The sequence below is a fragment of the Canis lupus genome, chromosome 19 (genome assembly GCF_011100685.1).
Source record: "Canis lupus familiaris isolate Mischka breed German Shepherd chromosome 19, alternate assembly UU_Cfam_GSD_1.0, whole genome shotgun sequence".
Taxonomy (NCBI): domain Eukaryota; kingdom Metazoa; phylum Chordata; class Mammalia; order Carnivora; family Canidae; genus Canis; species Canis lupus.
Window position 1 is genome coordinate 11,241,608 of NC_049240.1, and position 24,365 is coordinate 11,265,972.

Consider the following 24,365-nt stretch of genomic DNA (forward strand, 5'->3'; position numbering starts at 1 on the left):
TTGATTATATTATTAATACTATACATTGATATTTTTATAACTCAACTGTTTGATATTATTATATTTTACATGCCTTAAGATGCCTAGATCGTATTACATCTTTTCAAATTATCCCACGTTGTTGGTAAATTAGGAAAATTCCAATTTATTGTTATAATGAACACTGTTGCAATAAATTTCTTGTAGATCTTTTCATTCACATAATTGTTTCCTTAGGTTATATTTCTGAAGTGCTATTTCTTACTCATTTTTAAGGCTTTTGCAACTCATTACCAAATTGCCTTCCAAAAAGGTCATACCAATTTATACTCTCATATTAATACAGTGTGAAGAAGACACTTTTTATGTTTTTAATTAGGAGGTTAATTGGCAGATGCTTTCTATAGTATAAGGAAAAGGAAAGTAACCAGTAATTCTAAATTAAAGGAAAAATGTATGCTATAGCTTATGTGTGATTACCATAGGATTTTCTTCTTATAACCCAGGATGCGGAGATTAGAAATAAGTCCAAAGTTATATAGTCCCATTGCTTCATTTTTTTCTTCTGAGAATGGTAAATTGATAAACTCACTACAGAAAAGAAAAACTTTTGTAATATTCTGTAGTTTAAGCTGTTGTTCAGTGGGTAAAATGTTAAAGTATTCAAGATGAATAAGCTCTAGAGATCTGCTATACAACATACCATCTATGGTTAACGACACTGTATTGTACACTTAAAAATTTGTTAAAAGGGTAATCTCATGTTAAGTGTTAGTACTGCAATAAAATATTAAATTAAATTAAAAAATTAATACCAAAGGGGCTGGAAGAAACTTTTTGGGATGATCAATATGTTCGCTAATTTGATGGTGATGATAGTTTTGTGGGTTTACACATGTCTATGCTTATTAAATTGTATTAAATATGTGCAGTTTTTGTATATTTATTATATTTCAATAAAGCTCTTTAAGATATGGTGTATAAGTAAGAAACATCAAAATTTATACCTCTATATCTAATTTGATGAACAGTAGCTATATAATCTAATCCCCTTTTCTACTCAAGAAAACATATGGGAATGCCAATGCATGCTCAGCGAAGCTTTTATGTACATACTATTGATTCCATTGAAATATACATATTTATGGAAAATTTCATCTCTAAATCCTTACACATGTTCTGATCTTTCACAATCTGGTGGATTGCTCGAGGCAGATTAGACAAATAGATTCATCAGGACAAGAGACCATTAATAGGTTTTACCACTACTGAAGATACCACGATATAATTTCCTCATGATTAAGCTTAATTTTAGGAATTGCTACCTTGCCATATCTGGTTTAAGTGATCTGTTTAAATTTGGTCTTATATTCAACATAGCAGTTTGCATTTCTTCAGTTTATTTTTATAAATATATCATTGTTTATATGTTTGCATTCTAATGTAAAACTAGCGTATAAAACACAAAAATCAATGTATTAGAAATATATCAACCAATTTCATTTTACTTTTATTTTTTTAGAGAGAGAGCGCACAAGGCAGGGCAAGAGGTAGACAGAGAGGGAAAGAGGGAAAGAGAAAGTAAGCAGGCTCCACAGTTAATGCAGAGCCCAATGTGGGGCTCGATCTCACAACCCTGAGATCATGAGTTATCTGAGACCAAATCAAGAGTTAGAGGCTTGCCAACTGAACCACCCAGATGTCCCACCAGCTGATTTTATTTCAATAAATAATTTTCCTATGTTCAGAATTCTAAGTTAAGAGCGATGCACTCTACCATATAATAGAGGTCAAGAGTCTGAGCTTTGGACATCTCTTTGTGACTTAGGCAAAGTCATCAATTCAACCTGTGGCAAATTGGTATATAAGTATGCATGTATATATAAGCACAAAATCCAGATAGCAACTGAGATCTATATATACATCTCAGTCATTTTTGTGAGCATATATATATTTGTTGCTATCAAGATTTAATGAAACAGGGGAGGAGCAAGATGGCGGAGGAGTAGGGTCTCCAAATCACCTGTCTCCACCAAACTACCTAGAAAACCTTCAAATTATCCTGAAAATCTATGAATTCGGCCTGAGATTCAAAGAGAGACCAGCTGGAATGCTACAGTGAGAAGAGTTCGCGCTTCTATCAAGGTAGGAAGACGGGGAAAAAGAAATAAAGGAACAAAGGCCTCCAAGGGGGAGGGGCCCCGCGAGGAGCCGGGCTGAGGCCGGGGCGAGTGTCCCCAGGACAGGAGAGCCCCGTCCCGGAGACGCAGGAGCTGCACCGACCTTCCCGGGCGGAAAGGGGCTCGCGGGGAGGTGGAGCAGGACCCGGGAGGGCGGGGATGCCCTCGGGCTCCCTGGGACACTAACAGCAACTGCGCGCCCAGGAGAGTGCGCCGAGCTCCCTAAGGGCTGCAGCGCGCACGGCGGGACCCGGCGGGACCCGGAGCAGCTGGAGGGGCTCGGGCGGCGGCTCCGCGGAGGGGGCTGCGCGGCCCCGGGAGCAGCTCGGCGGGGGCTCGGGCAGAGGAAGAGGCTCCGTGCGGAGGGGCCTGCGCGGTTCCAGGAGCAGCTCGGAGGGGCTCGGGCGGCGGCTCCGCGGAAGGGGTTGCGCGGCCCGGGAGCGCGAATCCACCAGCGCAGGCTCCGGAGCACAGGGCGCCGGGACACAGCCCAGGATCCCGCCTCCCCCGGGACAGGCAGAGGCCGGGAGGGCCCAGGACAGCGAGGACGCTCCTGCCCCAGCTGAGCAGATCAGCGGCCCCGCCCCGGAGCCCCCAGGCCCTGCAGACGGAGTTCCTGCCGGAGCTGAATCCAGGTTTCCAGAGCTGCCCCGCCACTGAGGCTGTTCCTCCTGCGGCCTCACGGGGTAAACAACCCCCACCGAGCCCTGCACCAGGCAGGGGCACAGCAGCTCCCCCAACTGCTAACACCTGAAAATCAGCACAACAGGCCCCTCCCCCAGAACACCAGCTAGACGGACAACTTCCAGGAGAAGCCAAGGGACTTAAAGTATACAGAATCAGAAGATACTCCCCGGTGGTTCTTTTTTTGTTTGTTTGTTTTTGTTTTTGTTTTTGTTTTTGTTTTTGTTTTGTTTTGCTTTTTGATTTGTTTCCTTCCCCCACCCCCTTTTTTTCTCCTTTCTTTTTCTTTCTCTTTTTCTTCTTTTTTTTTTTTTTTTTTTTTCGTTTTTTTTTCTTTTTCTTCCCTTTTTTTTTCTCTTTCTCTTTTCTTTCCTTCTTTCTCTCCTCTCTTTTTCTCTTTTTCCCAATACAACTTGCTTTTGGCCACTCTGCACTGAGCAAAATGACTAGAAGGAAAACCTCACCTCAAAAGAAAGAATCAGAAACAGTCCTCTCTCCCACAGAGTTACAAAATCTGGATTACAATTCAATGTCAGAAAGCCAATTCAGAAGCACTATTATACAGCTACTGGTGGCTCTAGAAAAAAGTATAAAGGACTCAAGAGACTTCATGACTGCAGAATTTAGAGCTAATCAGGCAGAAATTAAAAACCAATTGAATGAGATGCAATCCAAACTAGAAGTCCTAACGACGAGGGTTAACGAGGTGGAAAAACGAGTGAGTGACCTAGAAGACAAGTTGACAGCAAAGAGGGAAACTGAGGAAAAAAGAGACAAACAATTAAAAGACCATGAAGATAGATTAAGGGAAATAAACGACAGCCTGAGGAAGAAAAACCTACGTTTAATTGGGGTTCCCGAGGGCGCCGAAAGGGACAGAGGGCCAGAATATGTATTTGAACAAATTCTAGCTGAAAACTTTCCTAATCTGGGAAGGGAAACAGGCATTCAGATCCAGGAAATAGAGAGATCCCCCCCTAAAATCAATAAAAACCGTTCAACACCTCGACATTTAATTGTGAAGCTTGCAAATTCCAAAGATAAGGAGAAGATCCTTAAAGCAGCAAGAGACAAGAAATCCCTGACTTTTATGGGGAGGAGTATTAGGGTAACAGCAGACCTCTCCACAGAGACCTGGCAGGCCAGAAAGGGCTGGCAGGATATATTCAGGGTCCTAAATGAAAAGAACATGCAACCAAGAATACTTTATCCAGCAAGGCTCTCATTCAAAATGGAAGGAGAGATAAAGAGCTTCCAAGACAGGCAGCAACTAAAAGAATATGTGACCTCCAAACCAGCTCTGCAAGAAATTTTAAGGGGGCCTCTTAAAATTCCCCTTTAAGAAGAAGTTCAGTGGAACAGTCCACAAAAACAAAGACTGAATAGATATCATGATGACACTAAACTCATATCTCTCAATAGTAACTCTGAATGTGAACGGGCTTAATGACCCCATCAAAAGGCTCAGGGTTTCAGACTGGATAAAAAAGCAGGACCCATCTATTTGCTGTCTACAAGAGACTCATTTTAGACAGAAGGACACCTACAGCCTGAAAATAAAAGGTTGGAGAACCATTTACCATTCGAATGGTCCTCAAAAGAAAGCAGGGGTAGCCATCCTTATATCAGATAAACTAAAATTTACCCCAAAGACTGTAGTGAGAGATGAAGAGGGACACTATATCATACTTAAAGGATCTATTCAACAAGAGGACTTAACAATCCTCAATATATATGCTCCGAATGTGGGAGCTGCCAAATATATAAATCAATTATTAACCAAAGTGAAGAAATACTTAGATAATAATACACTTATACTTGGTGACTTCAATCTAGCTCTTTCTATACTTGATAGGTCTTCTAAGCAAAACATCTCCAAAGAAACGAGAGCTTTAAATGATACACTGGACCAGATGGATTTCACAGATATCTACAGAACTTTACATCCAAACTCAACTGAATACACATTCTTCTCAAGCGCACATGGAACTTTCTCCAGAATAGACCACATATTGGGTCACAAATCGGGTCTGAACCGATACCAAAAGATTGGGATTGTCCCCTGCATATTCTCGGACCATAATGCCTTGAAATTAGAACTAAATCACAACAAGAAGTTTGGAAGGACCTCAAACACATGGAGGTTAAGGACCATCCTGCTAAAAGATAAAAGGGTCAACCAGGAAATTAAGGAAGAATTAAAAAGATTCATGGAAACTAATGAGAATGAAGATACAACCGTTCAAAATCTTTGGGATGCAGCAAAAGCAGTCCTAAGGGGGAAATACATCGCAATACAAGCATCCATTCAAAAACTGGAAAGAACTCAAATACAAAAGCTAACCTTACACATAAAGGAGCTAGAGAAAAAACAGCAAATAGATCCTACACCCAAGAGAAGAAGGGAGCTAATAAAGATTCGAGCAGAACTCAACGAAATCGAGACCAGAAGAACTGTGGAACAGATCAACAGAACCAGGAGTTGGTTCTTTGAAAGAATTAATAAGATAGATAAACCATTAGCCAGCCTTATTAAAAAGAAGAGAGAGAAGACTCAAATTAATAAAATCATGAATGAGAAAGGAGAGATCACTACCAACACCAAGGAAATACAAACGATTTTAAAAACATATTATGAACAGCTATACGCCAATAAATTAGGCAATCTAGAAGAAATGGACGCATTCCTGGAAAGCCACAAACTACCAAAACTGGAACAGGAAGAAATAGAAAACCTGAACAGGCCAATAACCAGGGAGGAAATTGAAGCAGTCATCAAAAACCTCCCAAGACACAAGAGTCCAGGGCCAGATGGCTTCCCAGGAGAATTTTATCAAACGTTTAAAGAAGAAATCATACCTATTCTCCTAAAGCTGTTTGGAAAGATAGAAAGAGATGGAGTACTTCCAAATTCGTTCTATGAAGCCAGCATCACCTTAATTCCAAAGCCAGACAAAGACCCCGCCAAAAAGGAGAATTACAGACCAATATCCCTGATGAACATGGATGCAAAAATTCTCAACAAGATACTGGCCAATAGGATCCAACAGTACATTAAGAAAATTATTCACCATGACCAAGTAGGATTTATCCCTGGGACACAAGGCTGGTTCAACACCCGTAAAACAATCAATGTGATTCATCATATCAGCAAGAGAAAAACCAAGAACCATATGATCCTCTCATTGGATGCAGAGAAAGCATTTGACAAAATACAGCATCCATTCCTGATCAAAACTCTTCAGAGTGTAGGGATAGAGGGAACATTCCTCGACATCTTAAAAGCCATCTATGAAAAGCCCACAGCAAATATCATTCTCAATGGGGAAGCACTGGGAGCCTTTCCCCTAAGATCAGGAACAAGACAGGGATGTCCACTCTCACCACTGCTATTCAACATAGTACTGGAAGTCCTAGCCTCAGCAATCAGACAACAAAAAGACATTAAAGGCATTCAAATTGGCAAAGAAGAAGTCAAACTCTCCCTCTTCGCCGATGACATGATACTCTACATAGAAAACCCAAAAGTCTCCACCCCAAGATTGCTAGAACTCATACAGCAATTCGGTAGCGTGGCAGGATACAAGATCAATGCCCAGAAGTCAGTGGCATTTCTATACACTAACAATGAGACTGAAGAAAAAGAAATTAAGGAGTCAATCCCATTTACAATTGCACCCAAAAGCATAAGATACCTAGGAATAAACCTCACCAAAGATGTAAAGGATCTATACCCTCAAAACTATAGAACACTTCTGAAAGAAATTGTGGAAGACACAAAGAGATGGAAAAATATTCCATGCTCATGGATTGGCAGAATTAATATTGTGAAAATGTCAATGTTACCCAGGGCAATATACACGTTTAATGCAATCCCTATCAAAATACCATGGACTTTCTTCAGAGAGTTAGAACAAATTATTTTAAGATTTGTGTGGAATCAGAAAAGACCCCGAATAGCCAGGGGAATTTTAAAAAAGGAAACCATATCTGGGGGCATCACAATGCCAGATTTCAGGTTGTACTACAAAGCTGTGGTCATCAAGACAGTGTGGTACTGGCACAAAAACAGACGCATAGATCAGTGGAACAGAATAGAGAATCCAGAAGTGGACCCTGAACTTTATGGGCAACTAATATTCGATAAAGGAGGAAAGACTATCCATGGGAAGAAAGACAGTCTCTTCAATAAATGGTGCTGGGAAAATTGGACATCCACATGCAGAAGAATGAAACTAGACCACTCTCTTTCACCATACACAAAGATAAACTCAAAATGGATGAAAGATCTAAATGTGAGACAAGATTCCATCAAAATCCTAGAGAAGAACACAGGCAACACCCTTTTTGAACTCGGCCATAGTAACTTCTTGCAAGATACATCCACGAAGGCAAAAGAAACAAAAGCAAAAATGAACTATTGGGACTTCATCAAGATAAGAAGCTTTTGCACAGCAAAGGATACAGTCAACAAAACTCAAAGACAACCTACAGAATGGGAGAAGATATTTGCAAATGACATATCAGATAAAGGGCTAGTTTCCAAGATCTATAAAGAACTTATTAAACTCAACACCAAAGAAACAAACAATCCAATCATGAAATGGGCAAAAGACATGAACAGAAATCTCACAGAAGAAGACATAGACATGGCCAACATGCACATGAGAAAATGCTCTGCATCACTTGCCATCAGGGAAATACAAATCAAAACCACAATGAGATACCACCTCACACCAGTGAGAATGGGAAAAATTAACAAGGCAGGAAACAACAAATGTTGGAGAGGATGTGGAGAAAAGGGAACCCTCTTACACTGTTGGTGGGAATGTGAACTGGTGCAGCCACTGTGGAAAACTGTGTGGAGGTTCCTCAAACAGTTAAAAATATACCTGCCCTACGACCCAGCAATTGCACTGTTGGGGATTTACCCCAAAGATACAAATGCAATGAAACGCCGGGACACCTGCACCCCGATGTTTCTAGCAGCAATGGCCACGATAGCCAAACTGTGGAAGGAGCCTCGGTGTCCAACGAAAGATGAATGGATAAAGAAGATGTGGTTTATGTATACAATGGAATATTACTCAGCTATTAGAAATGACAAATACCCACCATTTGCTTCAACGTGGATGGAACTGGAGGGTATTATGCTGAGTGAAGTAAGTCAGTCGGAGAAGGACAAACATTATATGTTCTCATTCATTTGGGGAATATAAATAATAGTGAAAGGGAAAATAAGGGAAGGGAGAAGAAATGTGTGGGAAATATCAGAAAGGGAGACAGAACATAAAGACTGCTAACTCTGGGAAACGAACTAGGGGTGGTAGAAGGGGAGGAGGGCGGGGGGTGGGAGTGAATGGGTGACGGGCACTGGGTGTTATTCTGTATGTTAGTAAATTGAACACCAATAAAAAATAAAAAATAAAAAAAATAAAAAATAAAAATAAAAATAAAAAAAAAAAAAAAAAAAAAAGATTTAATGAAACAATATTTCTGAAATATTTGGTATAATGAATGCCTGGTACAGAATAAGCATTCACAAGTGTTAGTTATGGTTATTTTCTGCATGTTCATTATAAAATAATTTATCATAAATTGTTAAAAATGCTATATAACATGTTGTAATAGAAGTATTATATTCCTTATTATCATGTTGAGTTTTACTAGAGATATCAATTTTCATTTGTATTTGCTATTATGAATATTAAATAAAACCAAAGGAGATTTATTTACATATGGCATATTTTAACTTTCTAAATGTAAGGGAAAACCTTTTGTCAAATACTGCATTTCTATAAATACTTTAAAACTTTTTTTTTTTACCAAGAAAGGGAGTTAAAGGGATTCAATATATTTGAGAAAAGAAAATAAGCGCTAAGAAAATGTGGCACAGAATGGTTCTGACATGTATATTATCTTACCTGGAATCATTTCATTATGAGGTCTAAAAAAATAGCTGTTCTTTGGGACCGAGTGAATATAGCTCTAATTTCAGCTTCTAATTTCAGGTTCTCATATATAATTACTCTCTCTATGAGTGTAGAGTGGAGGGTTTTCTGTTACCTTGGGTATGAGCTTTAATTTAAATCCTCAGATTTCCAAAATTCTAATTTAAACTGCAGAGCAGCACAGCTATGATCAGATTGTTCTCTTGCAAATGGGGTTTATAATTTGCGAATCCCAAATGAAACAAATCATTTAGCAGAACTCAAAGAAGCCAGTTAGTCTATGCTTTATTTTTTTTTCTTTTACAAAATGAAAGTAAAGAAAACCTTAAATACTGTTCTGAGAACCTAATCAAGAAAAACTACAGAGTTAGTCTTGAATTATATGCCCAATGGCAATTTAAATCCAATCCTTTGGAGAAATATTAGTAAGTTATAGAAATGGCAAATTGGGACAGTCTGAAAACTTTAGTGTCATGTAGCTGATTTTCATGGTTTATAAAAATGGAAGAGAAAGGACCTTTCTTTTATAGATTATATCACACAAGTTTGATGCCATTGCTACTGTAGTAAGAAAGAATTCTCTATTCCCCATATGCAATTCTCAAGGATTTCTAAAATGACAGATATAGAAAATTACTAGTTATTTGCAATTGTCTTCTCTCTTACTCTATTCTCCATTTCCCCAAAGTCACTGGCCCTAAAGCTGGTGAGAAGAACAATCTAACCAGATAGAGAGAGTCAGGGAAAATGTCTTTACAGTCAGAATGTGAGTTCAGAAGTGTGAAGAAAGAAAGGTCAAAACCAAATCAGGAAACAGTTTTCAAGTCCTTTTAAGAGTGAAGTTGGAGCACTTCTACCCCATGTGGGCTTTAGGTAGAGGTTAGTTGACATAAAGATGTCAAGATAAACATACTGCCCTAATCCTAGCTTACCTCCCTTGGTGATATAGTTCAAGACTTCAATATTGATAATGGAAAGTTATTGCACAAACTGAATCTTTTTGAAGATGAATAGTTGTTATCACAAATACTACTCTGGTCTGTATAAAATCTACTATATCTTCAATTGCTTCAAGTGCTAGAAATTTCTTAAGTAGTAGCACAGATTTTGAAAATGTTAGAAAAAGCATTCATTTTGATCATTTAAAAATATAAAGCAAGCTGCCAAGTTTTTGGTAGTATGAAGGGAAAAAGCAAAAATATAAGCGAGATAAACATGCTAAGAAGTAGCTACACGTGAACAGAATTTTTAATCAGTAAGATTTATCTTGATTATCTTATTATGAATAGGCCAAAGAAAGAGCTGTCAAATTACAAATATGGTAGAAACAGAGTCAGATTAAGTTTATAACTTGCATACTTTCTTGTGACACAGACAGAGGGAGAAGCAGGCTCCATACATGGAGCCCGATGTGGGACTCGATTCTGGGGGCCCAGGATCACACCCTGGGATGAAGGCAGGGCCCAAACCTCTGAGCCACCCGGGCTGCCCTATGGCTCCAGTTCTGTTTTTAGTAAGAATTGGGATGATTTTTCCAGTTAAAGATATTTGATTATCCAGGTAAACAAATTAAATAGTTGAATACATCTGATGACCCATAATGGTAAAGACAAACATTTATCAAGCCCAACCAGGCAGACCTTGAAAGCTTCATTAATTATGTAAGTGTTGACATCTAAGTGGAGTAAGATCTGTGAGTAAGCGAGACAAAAGCAAGAATCATAAAATACGGAGCGTGGTGGAAAATTTGTACCAAATCTATGTTAATGGAAAATTTTAAAGGGGTCTAAGTCTCTAGTAAAGGATTAGCAGAATTTATGAAAGTGATGTAGATCTCACTTACCATGTCATGACGCAATACTATATTATACTTGAAGGATATAAAAAAAATGGATAGAGGGTAGTTAAATAGACAGATTGCCTTGTTGCAAGAAGACAAATTCAAGATGTCAAATTTCTGTAGCTACATGTATTTTAAGAAATCTGTTGCTCTTCAGAAATTTCAGCCCTGAGTGCATGAGAAATGTTACATAATTTGAATCTCCTGGGCTGATAAGGTGAAAGATAAAGAAAAATGTCCAGATAATCTACAAGGAGCTTAATATGTGTGGATTGTAGATGGGATAGTTTTATACTTTCTATTTTCATTTTATCTATATTATATGTATGCTGTATGAAGGCTTTTATAGCCAATTTCTCTTAGAATTCAGAATGAAGGAAAAACAAACAAACAAACTAAAACTAATCTGCCCAAAAAGAAAAAAAATGAATGTTTTTCCTCTTGGCTATCAGGACTAAGCACATGCTTTTTATTCCTTACTCTACTCTGACGTCTTAGTCCAGTATGTTCTATGCTTTCCCTTCCTTACTGAACTACTTAGTTTATTCTTTCCTCAATTTTACAAAATATTGATTTACTCATGTAAAAATGAAGAAGAGTTATTTTAGGCACAGTGCATTTATAAAATATAACAATTAATTAGCAACCAAGAGCTATTTCTAAATTAAAGGTAGAGGCCCTACGTAGGGATTAGATGGAATTTTTGAACATATTCATTTAAATTGTAAGTGTGCATGTTCACAAAGGTTAAAATGGCGGCAGGAGTTCATTATATATAAATATATATAATGTATATAAGTATATATATATATATACATATATATATTTAATAGGTAGACTTGCCTATGGATGATGTCTTTGAATTATTATGTTTAATCAAAGCTATTATGAATTATTCCACAACACACATAATATATAATCAAGTACTCTTGTGAATCAGCTTGGTTAGAAATATTCCTGATAATACTTTATGCAATATGAGGGCCTTCAAATTAGCAATAATGGGGAAGAAATGGTTATTAATCTTTGATCATGATGGGGCCTTTGGTCAAGCTGTAGTGATTTCTTAATAATCTAATTCAAATTTCAATCACTTGTTTTCAAATTATTAAATCAATTGATTGAACATAGACAAAGAGAATCAGAGCAAAGAAAAACTAAAGATGGGCATTCTCCAATTGTTCAAGTATTGACATTTTCATCAGTATGATTGGTTCTATTTACTACTAACGCACTAATGCAGCTCTTTCAAAATACTCCATGACAGATAGCCAAATTAAAAATATACACAGTTTATGACATTCAAAGATAACCTATTCTTTAATAAACAATACAATTAGACCTTAGAATCAGTAGCCTAAAAAAGATATTCCTTTCCTTAAGAGAGAAGGGGAAATTACTCCTACTTTTAGTAGACAGTGCCTCCCTAGGGAATTACCATGATGTATACTTTATTTATCCAATCAGTAGTTTGGATTCATTTGTCTTCTTTTCCTACTTTTTCTCTAATCCTAAGAAATATAACATTTGAAGTCTGGGCCACTATGGAAATATGCTTGAGAAATTAAGAAGAGTAATAAGTAAATGGATTAGCCCAGAAAAATCAGTTCTAGGTGCCTATTGTACCCTTCTCTGATGACTTTAACCCCTGAGTTAGCTCCCTCTCTTAATTCATCATTCTTTTGATGTCATACATTGGGGATAGAATCCCACTCAGGAGGTGTGGTCTCTCTGCCTCAAATATCACCAACATACCCCTTTGCAACTCCATGGGGATGTTATTGTTACTTAGGGAAAATTCCAAACATTATCTATAAAAACTCCACATGGTTAAGGCTGCAGCAGATGTGAAAGATGCTAAAATTCAATGTTTTAGGCCTCTACCAGACTATTATTGTATATAAAGTTAAGTAATTCTTATGATAAATTCTGGCAAATGAGAAAACTAACAAGAAAAAGGAGGAGAAAGAGAATGATTTAGAAAAGAATCTCCCCATAATACTTTCATCATTACTCACTTCAGTTTATTTTTAAAGATTTTATCTATTTATTCATGAGACACACACACACACACACACACACACACACACACACACAGGCAGAGACATAGGCATACCTAGAAGCAGGCTCCCCACAAGAAGCCCCATGCAGGACTTGATCCCGGACTCTGGGATCACGCCCTGAGCTGAAGGCAGACGCTCAACCCAGGAGCCACCCAGGCATCCCTAATTACTTCAGTTTAAATAAAAATGTAAAAAGTATCTCAACAAAATTTGCCACACTAAAATGTGGTGATGAAGACAAGTGAGTGAATTTGTCACTTTTACTACAATATACTGAGTGAATTTTGATCGAGATTAAATTAAATATATAGCTCCATTTATGATTAATGTATATAAGATTTTAGCAAAGCTTTCCAATCCAGTAATTTGATAAAATGTGTCAATTATTTAGACATTCTATTTCTCTAATATATTGCAATTTTCTATACAGATGTCTTACACATATTTTGTTAGATCTATCTGTTAGATATTGTTAGATCTATCAGTTGTTAGATTTCAGTGTTTGATATTTTGATGCTACGAAATACATTTGGCTTGTAAATTGAGTGTGCCAAATCATTCTTTTTGATATCTAGAAATGCAAGGTTTTCTACTGACCTTGTATCTGCACCCCCAAATAAACTAATTATAATGACTTTTTACATCTACTTCTATGATATATGTAACTTTATTTCTCTATTATCTCTCATTGCACTGACTAGGGCATCTGAAATACTGTTGAATTGCAATAATAGCAAACAAAGATTTTGTGGTCTCCTTATTGAATTAAAGGAATAGCATATTCAATATTTTACTACTTACTATATCTATTGATTTTGTTTTTTACTGTATGTAAATATCTTTAATTAGGCTAATGAGGTTGTCTTCTAATCCTGGTTTGTAATTTTTAAAATTTATGTATTTATGTATGTATTTATGTATGTATGTATTTATTTAAAGATTTATGCATTTATTCATGAGAGACAGAGACAAAGGCAGAGACATAGGCAGAGGGAGAAGCAGGCTTCCTGCAGAGAGCCCAATATGGGACTGGATCTTCGATCCCCTGACCCAAAAGCAGATGCTCCACTGCTGAGCCACCCAGGAGTCCCTGGTTTGTAATTTTTTAGAGGATAATTGGATAATGTTTTTTTTAAGTGCTTGTTTTACATCTTCTCATAATCATATGATTTATATATCACATTCTGACATATTGATTCATTGATTTTACATGTGAAACAAATGTGCCGTTCCCAAAATTAACCCATCCTCATTGTCACACACCTTCAATCTCTTGTATTACTGAATAGAGTTTGCTTATGTTGGTTTAGGATTTCTAAATTTACATACCTGAGAAACAGTTGCTTCTATTTTTTTATGAAGACTTTATTTATTTATCCATGAGAGATACAGAGAAGCAGAGACATAGGCAGAGGGAGAAGCAGGCTCCATGCAGGGAGCCCGACGTGGGACTCGATCCGGGACTCCAGGATCACGCCCTGGGCTGAAGGCGGCAGTAAACTGCTGAGCCACCCGGGCTGCCCGAAAGAGTTGCTTCTAATCGTTCTTTATTTGTAATGCACTTGTAAGGTTATAGTATCAAGATCCGTATAAACTTCTTAAATCATTGTGTTGTTCATCTGAAAATAATGTAGCATTTTGTGTCAATAATATTCAATTTTTTAAAAAAGAGGGAGAAATATCGGTTTGCCTCATAAAGTGAGTTGAAAATATTTTAACCTTTGGTAGTATCAATAAAATACAGATATGTTGTAATTTCTTTCTGGAATTTGGTAAGACTCATTAGTAAAAACCATAATCTCAGTATATTTCTGATATTTCAACTTATACATTTAAACTGGCAGAAAACAGTTCCAACTTTTCATTTCATTTGTAATTTTGTTAATGGTGCTTTGTGTTTTGGAATTCTTTTTCCATTTCACATATGTAATTATCATTTAATAATTATTGATAAAAAAACAAACAAAAAACAAAAAAAACAAAAACAAAAAAATAGTTATTAATAATATATCATTTATTCTCTTTAATGTCTGCAGGATTTATTTTTACTTACAGTAATTTTACATCTGTGCCCTCTGTCTCATGTACATGAAATCTTACTCTATCACCCCTCTCAGCATTTATTGATCCATTTTATTTGTTTGCTTTAATAACTTTGCCATTCTTGGGTTTCATGCAATAATGTTAACAGAATGTCTCTATTCAAGTTCCGAAAATCACAGTGATATAAAGGATGTACACAAATCCATAAATTACCATCACTTGCATCCTAAAAAAAATAGATATAGACTATTAAAATATATATAAATGATCCATATGCAGGATGATAAACAGTACAATCCAGTAGATGCTAGAGCCCAGAGATAGGGAGAGTAGGGCAGAAAATCCAAAGTATATGCAGAATAGAAGAGATATGTTCAGGAAACATGGATGGGAGAGCATAGATGAGCTCTCCCCAGGAAGAATGAAATTACATACATAATTAGTAATACTGAGGAAAAGGTTGACATCTGAAAGATTAACATTTTGGCTATGAGACATAGGGAGGAAAGCATCTGGAAGACTGTATGATCCCAGGGGTTGCCTCAAAGAGCTGTCTTTTTAAAGAAGAAGGTGACAATTTAGAAAAAGGTGGTAACTCTCCAGATTTGGTTGAGAGGAGAAAAAAAAAAAAAAACAAATCAAGGAAAGCCAGAAGACTTGAAGAAACAAAGAGAATTGAGAAATCTGAAGACAAATCAAAGAACATCTCCCACACTGTGAAGAAATATGGCTATCCATCTCAAAAGCTCAAGTATCTTCTATATTTAACTGTTATTTTTACTTCAGGCACAAATATTGTAAGAAATGGACAGAAAATGGAGGGACATATGCATTCAGGAAGGGACCATGACTTGTTATTTACTGGCTTATCCCCACCATTCACTTACCAAACATAGCTGATACATTGTGGAGACTGAGTAAACATGTATTTATTAAAGACCTTGTATTAAAATGATTGATAATAGATTATTTAAACAAAGTATTTAATTTAAAATACCTGGAATAAAATCAAGAGATGCTTTTAGGATTCACTAAAGAAATGAAAATTACTTAAAACTACTAAAAGATCAGCCTTCAAGAAAGTCTTTATCATTCAGGACACACATATGGTTGAAATTTTTTTAAAAAAAGATCAATTTAAGCAGTTTTTAAAAAATCATTACATTAAAAAATGATCGATATATGATGAAAAGTTAATAATTAATTTCCTCCTAAGCCCTTAATAAGAATTTGAAACAATGTTAAGAAAGGAGTAGATGAATCAAACTATGAATTATTTGAGACTACCCAAAACCATTCATCAAACCATTGTGGAATTTTTATGGTGCTTTTCACAGGCTCTGTAATTTTTTACCTATGTCACATTAATAATTTAAAAGATGTGAAATCTATATTGATTTTGAAAAATTTGAATTAATTTTCCTTCTTATCTTTATACATAATTTACCCATAATCGGTATAAATGTGTGCCAAATATATTTACATAAAAACATATTCAAAATTAAGATTTAATTCTTTGGGAAAATATTTATCTTAGAAAGAGTAAAATTCAAGACATGTTGTATAATGCATTGTACAAGGAACCAAGGAGCTTCATTTTAACACATTTCAACTTCCCTAAGCACCACTCACCACTTACTGAATGGAAATAACTTTTACAGAAAAGTGTTCTAAATTGTATATTTCAAAATAACATGTTATATATTACAAGTTATGGAAAGTAGAAGTAAAGGTGGATGAGACACGAGAGGACAAAGAAAGAAGTTCCACACCTCTTATGCCCAAAAGAGCATTTGTTGTAATCTTAGTATACATTTACACAGATATCAAGTCACAAGCCTGAAAGCACAAAGATTATAGTAGTTAAGGAGAATTTTAAAATTGAAGAAAGTAAGAAGATAAAGGTAGAAAAATGTATATCAATTTTTACTGCATAACTGCCAACCACAAGCTTTGAGTGGCATGGAACACTGAAAGTTTATTTCAAAAGTGTGTGTTGCTGGATAGTGGCAGAGCAACTATGCTAATGAAGTCTTCATTACAGGTCCTGGACCGAAGGAACAGCAGCAAACCCTGGGAAACTTTTCTCATGGTGATATCACAAACACAGGAGTACATGAGTACATGCTCCGTTGTCCTAACAATTTCAACAGCAACAAAAAAAATTAATCTAAATCCTGCATTAAAGAATTTTTTTTATTATGAGTATGTGTTGGATTGCATCAAATTATTTTTCTGCACAATTAAGTTCGTTAAATGATTTTTCTGCTGATTTATTTTCTACCATTTCATCACTTTCCAGTCATGGGTACAAACCCAATACAATATAATCTAGTAATCATTTTTATATATTGCTCATTTCCATTTGCTAATATTTTAGTAATTTTTGTGTCTTATCTCCTTCATGGGATTGGCTTAGAGATTTCTTTCTCTACAATTCTTTGTGGAGTTTGGAATCAAGGTTATTCAATCTTCATAAAATGCTTTGGGGTATTTAAATAACATAGCACTCTAATCTAGCAAAGGTAATAGGAATATACAATAAGATGTGTCAAAGTTATTGATCTAAAGACATCTTTTGATTCAAAATTTTGTTTTTTTAATACTATCCATAAGATTTATATAAAGTATTAAAATTTTAAGAAAATTAATTTTTTCTGTAAGTGTATCTCACATTTAACAGCAGAAAAGGCAACAAACACATTTATAATATGACAGAGCTACAAACAAGGCATGATCCCGGGGTCCTAGGATGAAGCCCCACATTGGGCTCCCTGCATGGAGCCTGCTTCTCCCTCTGCTTATGTCTCTGCCTCTCTCTATATCTCTAGTGAATAAATAAATAAAATCTTTAAAAAATAAAATAAAATAAAATAAAATAAAATCTGTATATTGATTAATAACTCACTTCCACAACAGAATTACAAGATGCAGGATTCATGTGTGTAAGTGTGTGTATTCATATTATGTATGTTCTTATATATAAAGTATATATGTATCTACATACATATGTAAAAATATACATATAACCATAAAATCAAGTAAGGCATTCCCATATGGACATCTAAGTAAAAGTTATTCTACAGTTACAAACAGCACTAGTCACAGTCTCCTAGGACAGGACAGAGAGGTAAACTGCAATGGGTCAAAAGTAAGCCTTTCAGTGAATAAAAATGTTCTATATTGGGCAGCCCAGGTGGCTCAGCAGTTTACTGCCGACTTCAGCCCAGGACGTGATCCTGGGGACCCAGGATCAAGTCCCACATTGGGCTCTCTGCATGGGGCATGGCTCTCCCTCTGCCTGCGTCTCTGCCCCTCTCTCTCTCTCCTGAATAAATAAATAAAATCTTAAAAAATATGTTCTAAATCATAATAGGGGTTCCCATTACATGGGTATAGACGTTCATCTAAACTCATTAAATAAAATAAGTAGAAGTTATTATTTATAAGTTATACTTCAATAAAATTAATTACAAATCGAATTTATTTTTTGGAGTTTATTAGCTAGTAATTAACCAGAACCTCTAGTTAAGTTAGTGGCAGTGTTTTTTTGAGGGGTATAGCATGTGATGAAGGGTATTTAAGAAGATGTATTGATTGAGGATGTCCTTATCATACAAATTATTATTATAGGAGTCCTCTAGGTAACATCAATTAATAAATTTTATTTGGCCAAATTTGCATACACTCAGGGAATTTGATAGCAATTGAATTCAACAAAATTAACTTGAATAGTATGTTATGAAACTCTGTTGGAAATACCACTTCATGCTAGGAAGGTAGCTTATCTTCCACACATTATAGAAGCCAAAAAAAAAAAAGAAAAAAAAAAAAGAAACTTGGTCACACTGAAACAGAAGAATTCTATAGGAAAAACAAATACCCTCAAACTTACAATCTCATCTCACTTTTCTGGCCCTCAGTAGTAATTAACTTTCAAAACAAGTTACCATCCACCAGATTAAATAACAGCATTCTAAGCTTATCTATCATTAAAATAAACCAATGGCTTATATTTATATTTATTTATGATTAAAATAGATAGTGTAACATCATTATCTTTGAAAATCAAAGTGAACATGAATACCTTTTAGTATAATTTGATGCCCTAGAGATTGATCAATGAGTCTACCATGCAAATTACAAATAAAGAAGGAAAGTGGGCCAGGCTAAACAATTTAGTATTCTTGTGTAGGTAAATAAAATTGCTCAAAAAAAAAAAAACTTGAAAATATCACACAGAAAACTTATTTGTCATGTCTTTGGGCTGTTTAAATCAGAAGTCCATGAACTCTCTCTGTAAACAATAGCAAAATCCCTAGAAAAAGCAGAGACTAAATATATTTTAAGCTTTGGGGGCTATCTTGTATCTATTACCTTTTTCAAGTTGGCCATTGTAGTGTGAAAACACATAAATAAATAAATAAATAAATAACAAATAAATATTAATATATTTTCAGACTTTCCTCTAGCAACTCATTTTCTATCTCCTTTTTGTGTTTGTTTCAGTTATATCGATTTCCTTTTTTTTTTTTAAAGATTTTATTTATTCATTCATGAGAGACAGAGAGAGAGAGAGGCAGAGACATAGGCAGAGGGAGGAGCAGGCTCCATGCAGGGAGCACGACGTGGGACTCCATCCCAGGTCTCCAGGATCACACCCTGGACTGAAGGTGGGCGCCAAACCGCTGAGCCACCCAGGGATTCCCTAGTTTCCCTTTTAAACAGGGGAACTAGTAATGGATGAATATGGATGCATTCGGATAAAAACTTAGCAAGAGGCTGTGGGATGTGCCCCACAAGATGTTATTATTATTATATATTATCATAAGTACCAGAGCGGATAAGTCAGTGATGTTATAATTATTTTAAAAGTTATTTCCTATCCTCTATTTGCAAAATAAATTCAGAAATATGTTTAGAACATGGTTAATTATGGATTTTTTTAATAATAAATTTATTTTTTAATTGATGTTCAATTTGCCAACATACAGAATAACACCCAGTGCTCATCCCGTCAAGTGTAATTATGGATTTTTTGTATATTTTTATTGGAGTTTTATTTGCGGACATATAGTATAACATCCAGTGCTCATCCCATCAAGTGCCCCCCTCAGTACCCGTCACCCAGTCACCCCGATCCCCTGCCCACCTCCCCTTCCACTATCCCTTGTTGGTTTCCCAGAGTTAGGAGTCTCTTATGTTGTCTCCCTTTCTGATATCTCTCAGTCATTTTCTCTCCTTTCCCTTTTATTCCCTTTCCTATTTTTTTATATTCCCTGAATGAATGAGACCATATAAGGTTTGTCTTTCTCCGATTGACTTACTTCACTCAGCATAATTATGTTTTATGAAAACTGATGGAGTGTTCTACATTATAACACTAACTGAGTAGTGTTGAGATCTCCAGGGTGCACCTCAAAATATGGTATATCTCAATTTCAACTAAGCTCTTCATATTGTAACAGAAATCAAAGGAGTAAAATAGAAACCCAAATGCCAAGTATATTTCTGACAGAGGCCAGGTCAAAAGACATAGCTTAGTGCAAGAGCTAAACAGTTCTGTTAAATAAATCTTATAATTAATAAGCATATTTACCCACCCCATAAAGTGGTGCTTGATGTAATGGGGCTCCATCCTTTAGGTTTACACTGTTACATAAATTTACAGAGTTAACATCAAGAGAAAGAAGGTCTGAATGAAGATAAGCACCAAGTTATTCTTCCCAAGTTTGGTTCCCTAATCATTCATTTCACCTACTTGGATTGGAGTGATTATAAAAAAGAAAGAAGCTTTCCTACTAAAAAATAGATTATGTCTCTTAGACAATTTACATTTAGTTTACAAATGTAAACTTCAAAGACTTCTGTTTGATGCTTATATGTTTTAGTCATTTTTCCCAAAATCATTAATCTTTGGCAGACTCCTAATCCTTTTTTTTCAATTGTTGCAATCACAGTCAGTAGACACATCAGTAACACTTTGCTGAAAACACTACTGATTGTCATGAACTCATTTGAGATTTATGCAGACTAATATTTATTTCCCTAAAATATTCTATTACAATGTAGAATTGGTTGAGTTCCATGGATTTCTGAGGTTCTGGATGACTGCCAAAGCTTAGTTTTGTTTTGTTTTTCTCTTTGTTAATTGTATTAAATGATATTTCCCTTTAACTCATTATAAAATTTTATCGCTAAATGGAGCATATTACAACTATTAGAAATAGTGAATGAAATTTTCTAATTTTATGCCGAGATGAAGATTAGACAAATGCAACTGTCCCACATTAAATATCTTGCTATAACCTAATACATGTAATGTGTATACATATTACATATAAAAAGGGGTCAGTGCTTTTATTACTTTTTTCTCCAGCTTAAAAATAAAACAGATTGAAATAAACAACATAATAATAAGATAGAGTAACTCCAAGAAGGAAAAAAACTTAGAGGCAAATTAAAGAAGTTTTTGTTTGCACACATATAGATGGGCATATATTTTTGCCTAGATAAATTAGGATGAAAAAAAAGTTACAGTAGAATACAGAAGTGTTATGAATACAGTGCTTTGAAAATAAAGGAGTGTCTTATGAATCACAATGTTTATACAAAAAGCCTGATTTAAAAATTTAGGTGACATTTTCTCAAAAATATGCTCCTGACATTTTTTGTCTATCGTCAACATCAGTCTTTCCCCCCCGAATATACATATTCAGTAGACAATATTTAAAATATATATGGATAGGTAAGTAGGGAGATCAGTAGGTAGATAGAGTACTTGTTATATTAGTAAAGTCTGAGAAACAGAATTGTATTTATGTAGGTACAAATATTTCCTTTACGTGTCTTTGGCCTTGCATCATTTTCTCTCTTGGGTAATAAGCATGTAGAGGATAATAATATGCTCGATTTTTTTAAATAAACACTATGTAATATTTTATTCAGTTCATTAAATTCTTCAGAGGTCCCCCTGCATGGTGCATGACAAATTTTCCTTTCCCCCCAAGTCACTGATGTGGTGAATTCAGAGTTCCCCTGCATGTTTATATACTTTATATAAATGTAATCTGGTATTGTTAACTATGATTAAGTCATAGTTAATAATAAATTAACTTTAAATAAATTTACTTTAAATAAAACTATAGTTTTATTTAATAAACTATTTAAAACTTGAAATAATTTCTTTTTACCAAACATGGCCATTCTAAATTGTATTTTTTCTCTCCACATTACTTTTCATAGATTTTTAAAAAGATTCCATTTATTTATTCATGAGACACATACACACACACACAGAGTTAGAGACACAGGGAGAGAGAGAGAAGCAGGCTCTATGCAGGAGCCCAAAGTGGGACTTGATCCAGGTCTCCAGAATAACGCCCTAGGCGGGAGGCAGGCGGCCAATGGCTGAGCCACTTTTCACAGATTCTATGTTAATAGATATAGAGCTAGTTAATTAATTTAAATTCCTCATTAAAATTATGTTGGGGGGATCCCTCGGTGGCGCAGCGGTTTGGCGCCTGCCTTTGGCCCAGGGCGCGATCCTGGAGACCCGGGATTGAATCCCACGTCGGGCTCCCGGTGCATGGAGCCTGCTTCTCCCTCTGCCTATGTCTCTGCCTCTCTCTCTTTCTCTCTCTGTGACTATCATAAATAAATATAAAAAAATTCTGTTGGATGCATATCCTTGTATCCAAGAACTATTGATGGACATTTAAGCTAATTTGAAAATTACTCTTCTATATCCTATGTTATATTGAAATCTAAGTGTATATAAATTCTAGGCTCATTTATGACTTTTTCTAGAGAACATACAGAGGAATGAGATACCCAAGTAAAAGAGTGTGATTTTTTATTTTAATTTGATTTTATTAATTTTGATTTGATTTTAATTAATTTTGCCAAAAATTAATCAAATTCATCAATCTTTCTATTGTAATTTTTGTTTTTGTGGTTTGTAAAAGAAAACCTTTCCTATTTGTATATCACATAGCTTGTCTCCTGTTTTGTCTTGTATAATTTAAATTGCATTTCAAAGTTGATGATGCCAAACGAATGAAATTTATTTTATTGGTGGTATGTTAAATGAATCTAAATTTATTTTAATGTATTACCAGTTGTTTCAGGAGTTATTGACACTTAACTTTACATTTGTCCTATACAAAGTTTCTATGAATGTTTTTCTCATTCTGAGCTTTTTAATCATACCCTTTTATCTATTTGTTTATGATAATAACAATAGTAATAATAATTAATCTTAGTATTTTTTTAATGTGCCAGATACTATCCTAAGTACTTTATAAATACTTAATCTTTTAATCTTACAACATTCTATGAGGTAGGTACTTTATATCTTCATTTACCAGATGAGCAGAGAATTTAAATAACTTGTCTAAGATCACATAGTACTTGGGAGAGTCAGGTTTAAACCAACATTTGGCTCCAGAGTTTTAATTTAATTTAACTCATTAATTTAATTTAACCCTCAGCTATCCTGCCCGTCCAATATCATACTCTGAGAGAAACTGCTATGTGTTACCAAGGCATATTTCATTTTCCTCTTCGGCATACTATTAACTTCTAATTCCCCAGCCTCCCTTTTAGCAAGGTATATTTATGTGATTTTTTTCTAATCAATGGACGATGAACAAAGTAATGTGTGTTATTTTGAGCCTTGGCTCATAAAATGTTCTTATGTATAATCTCCCCCTCCATTTACATACAAGATGCAGAAAAGCAAGTAAAGGATTATGAGATCCTAAAAGATAGACTACACATAAGATGCACTGAGCCTGGTCTCTGAATCACAGTGTGGACCACAGATGCCAAAGGATGGTTTTAAAGATTTAGGTAGGCAGGAAATAATATTCCAGAGCTGTGCTATCACATACAGTAGGTACTAGCCACATTGGTTACTAAATTTAAATTTTGATTGATTAAAATTAACTAAAATTAGAATTTTAGTTATACAGTCATATTAGCCACAGTCAAGTGTTCAGTAGGCACATATGGTTATCACATGATCATTATATTGAACAGCACTTATTTTAAGTGTAGAATAAGATTCTATTACAAATATTGTTATATAGATGTAGTACAATTTATTTATCTATTCACCTAAATGAAGGACAGCTCAGTTGCTTCCCTGTTTCGGCAATTATGAACAAAGCTCCCATAAACACTTATGTGTAGGTAGGTGAATGGATAACTAAACTGTGATACTTACTACTATGTAAAAGAAGCCAAGTCCATAGCATATACAACACCAAGAGTAACCTCTAAGGTTAAACTCTGGATATTGGGTAATTATGATATGTCAATCTAGATTCATCAGTGATAACAAATGTACCACTCTGATGGAGGGTGTTGATAATGGGTAAGTGTATGCATGTGTGGATGCCAGGGATATATGAGAAATTTCTTTACCTTTCTCTCAATTTTCCTGTGAACCTAAAACTGGTATAAAAACTTAAGTCTTTAAAAAATTAATTTATAAAGATAATATCATCAGTCATCATGGAAATGCAAATAATAATCATAACAGAATGCCACTTCACACCACTAGCATGGTTATAATCAGAATAACAGAAAGCAACTAGTGTTGATGAGGCTTCAGAGAAAT

At 35.3% G+C, this 24,365-nt stretch overlaps 1 long non-coding RNA gene across 1 annotated transcript in view; it reads right to left on the minus strand.

Annotated features, from left to right (window-relative positions):
• The window catches only part of LOC119868841, a 42,358-nt gene extending 28,287 nt beyond the window's left edge, over positions 1-14,071 (minus strand). The window contains exons 1-2 of the long non-coding RNA XR_005373905.1: positions 14,027-14,071; positions 460-570 (exon numbers count right to left, since the gene is read on the minus strand). This is a non-coding gene — a long non-coding RNA (uncharacterized LOC119868841). The remainder of the gene's footprint in view (positions 1-459; positions 571-14,026) is intronic.
• Positions 14,072-24,365: the final 10,294 nt, after the last annotated feature.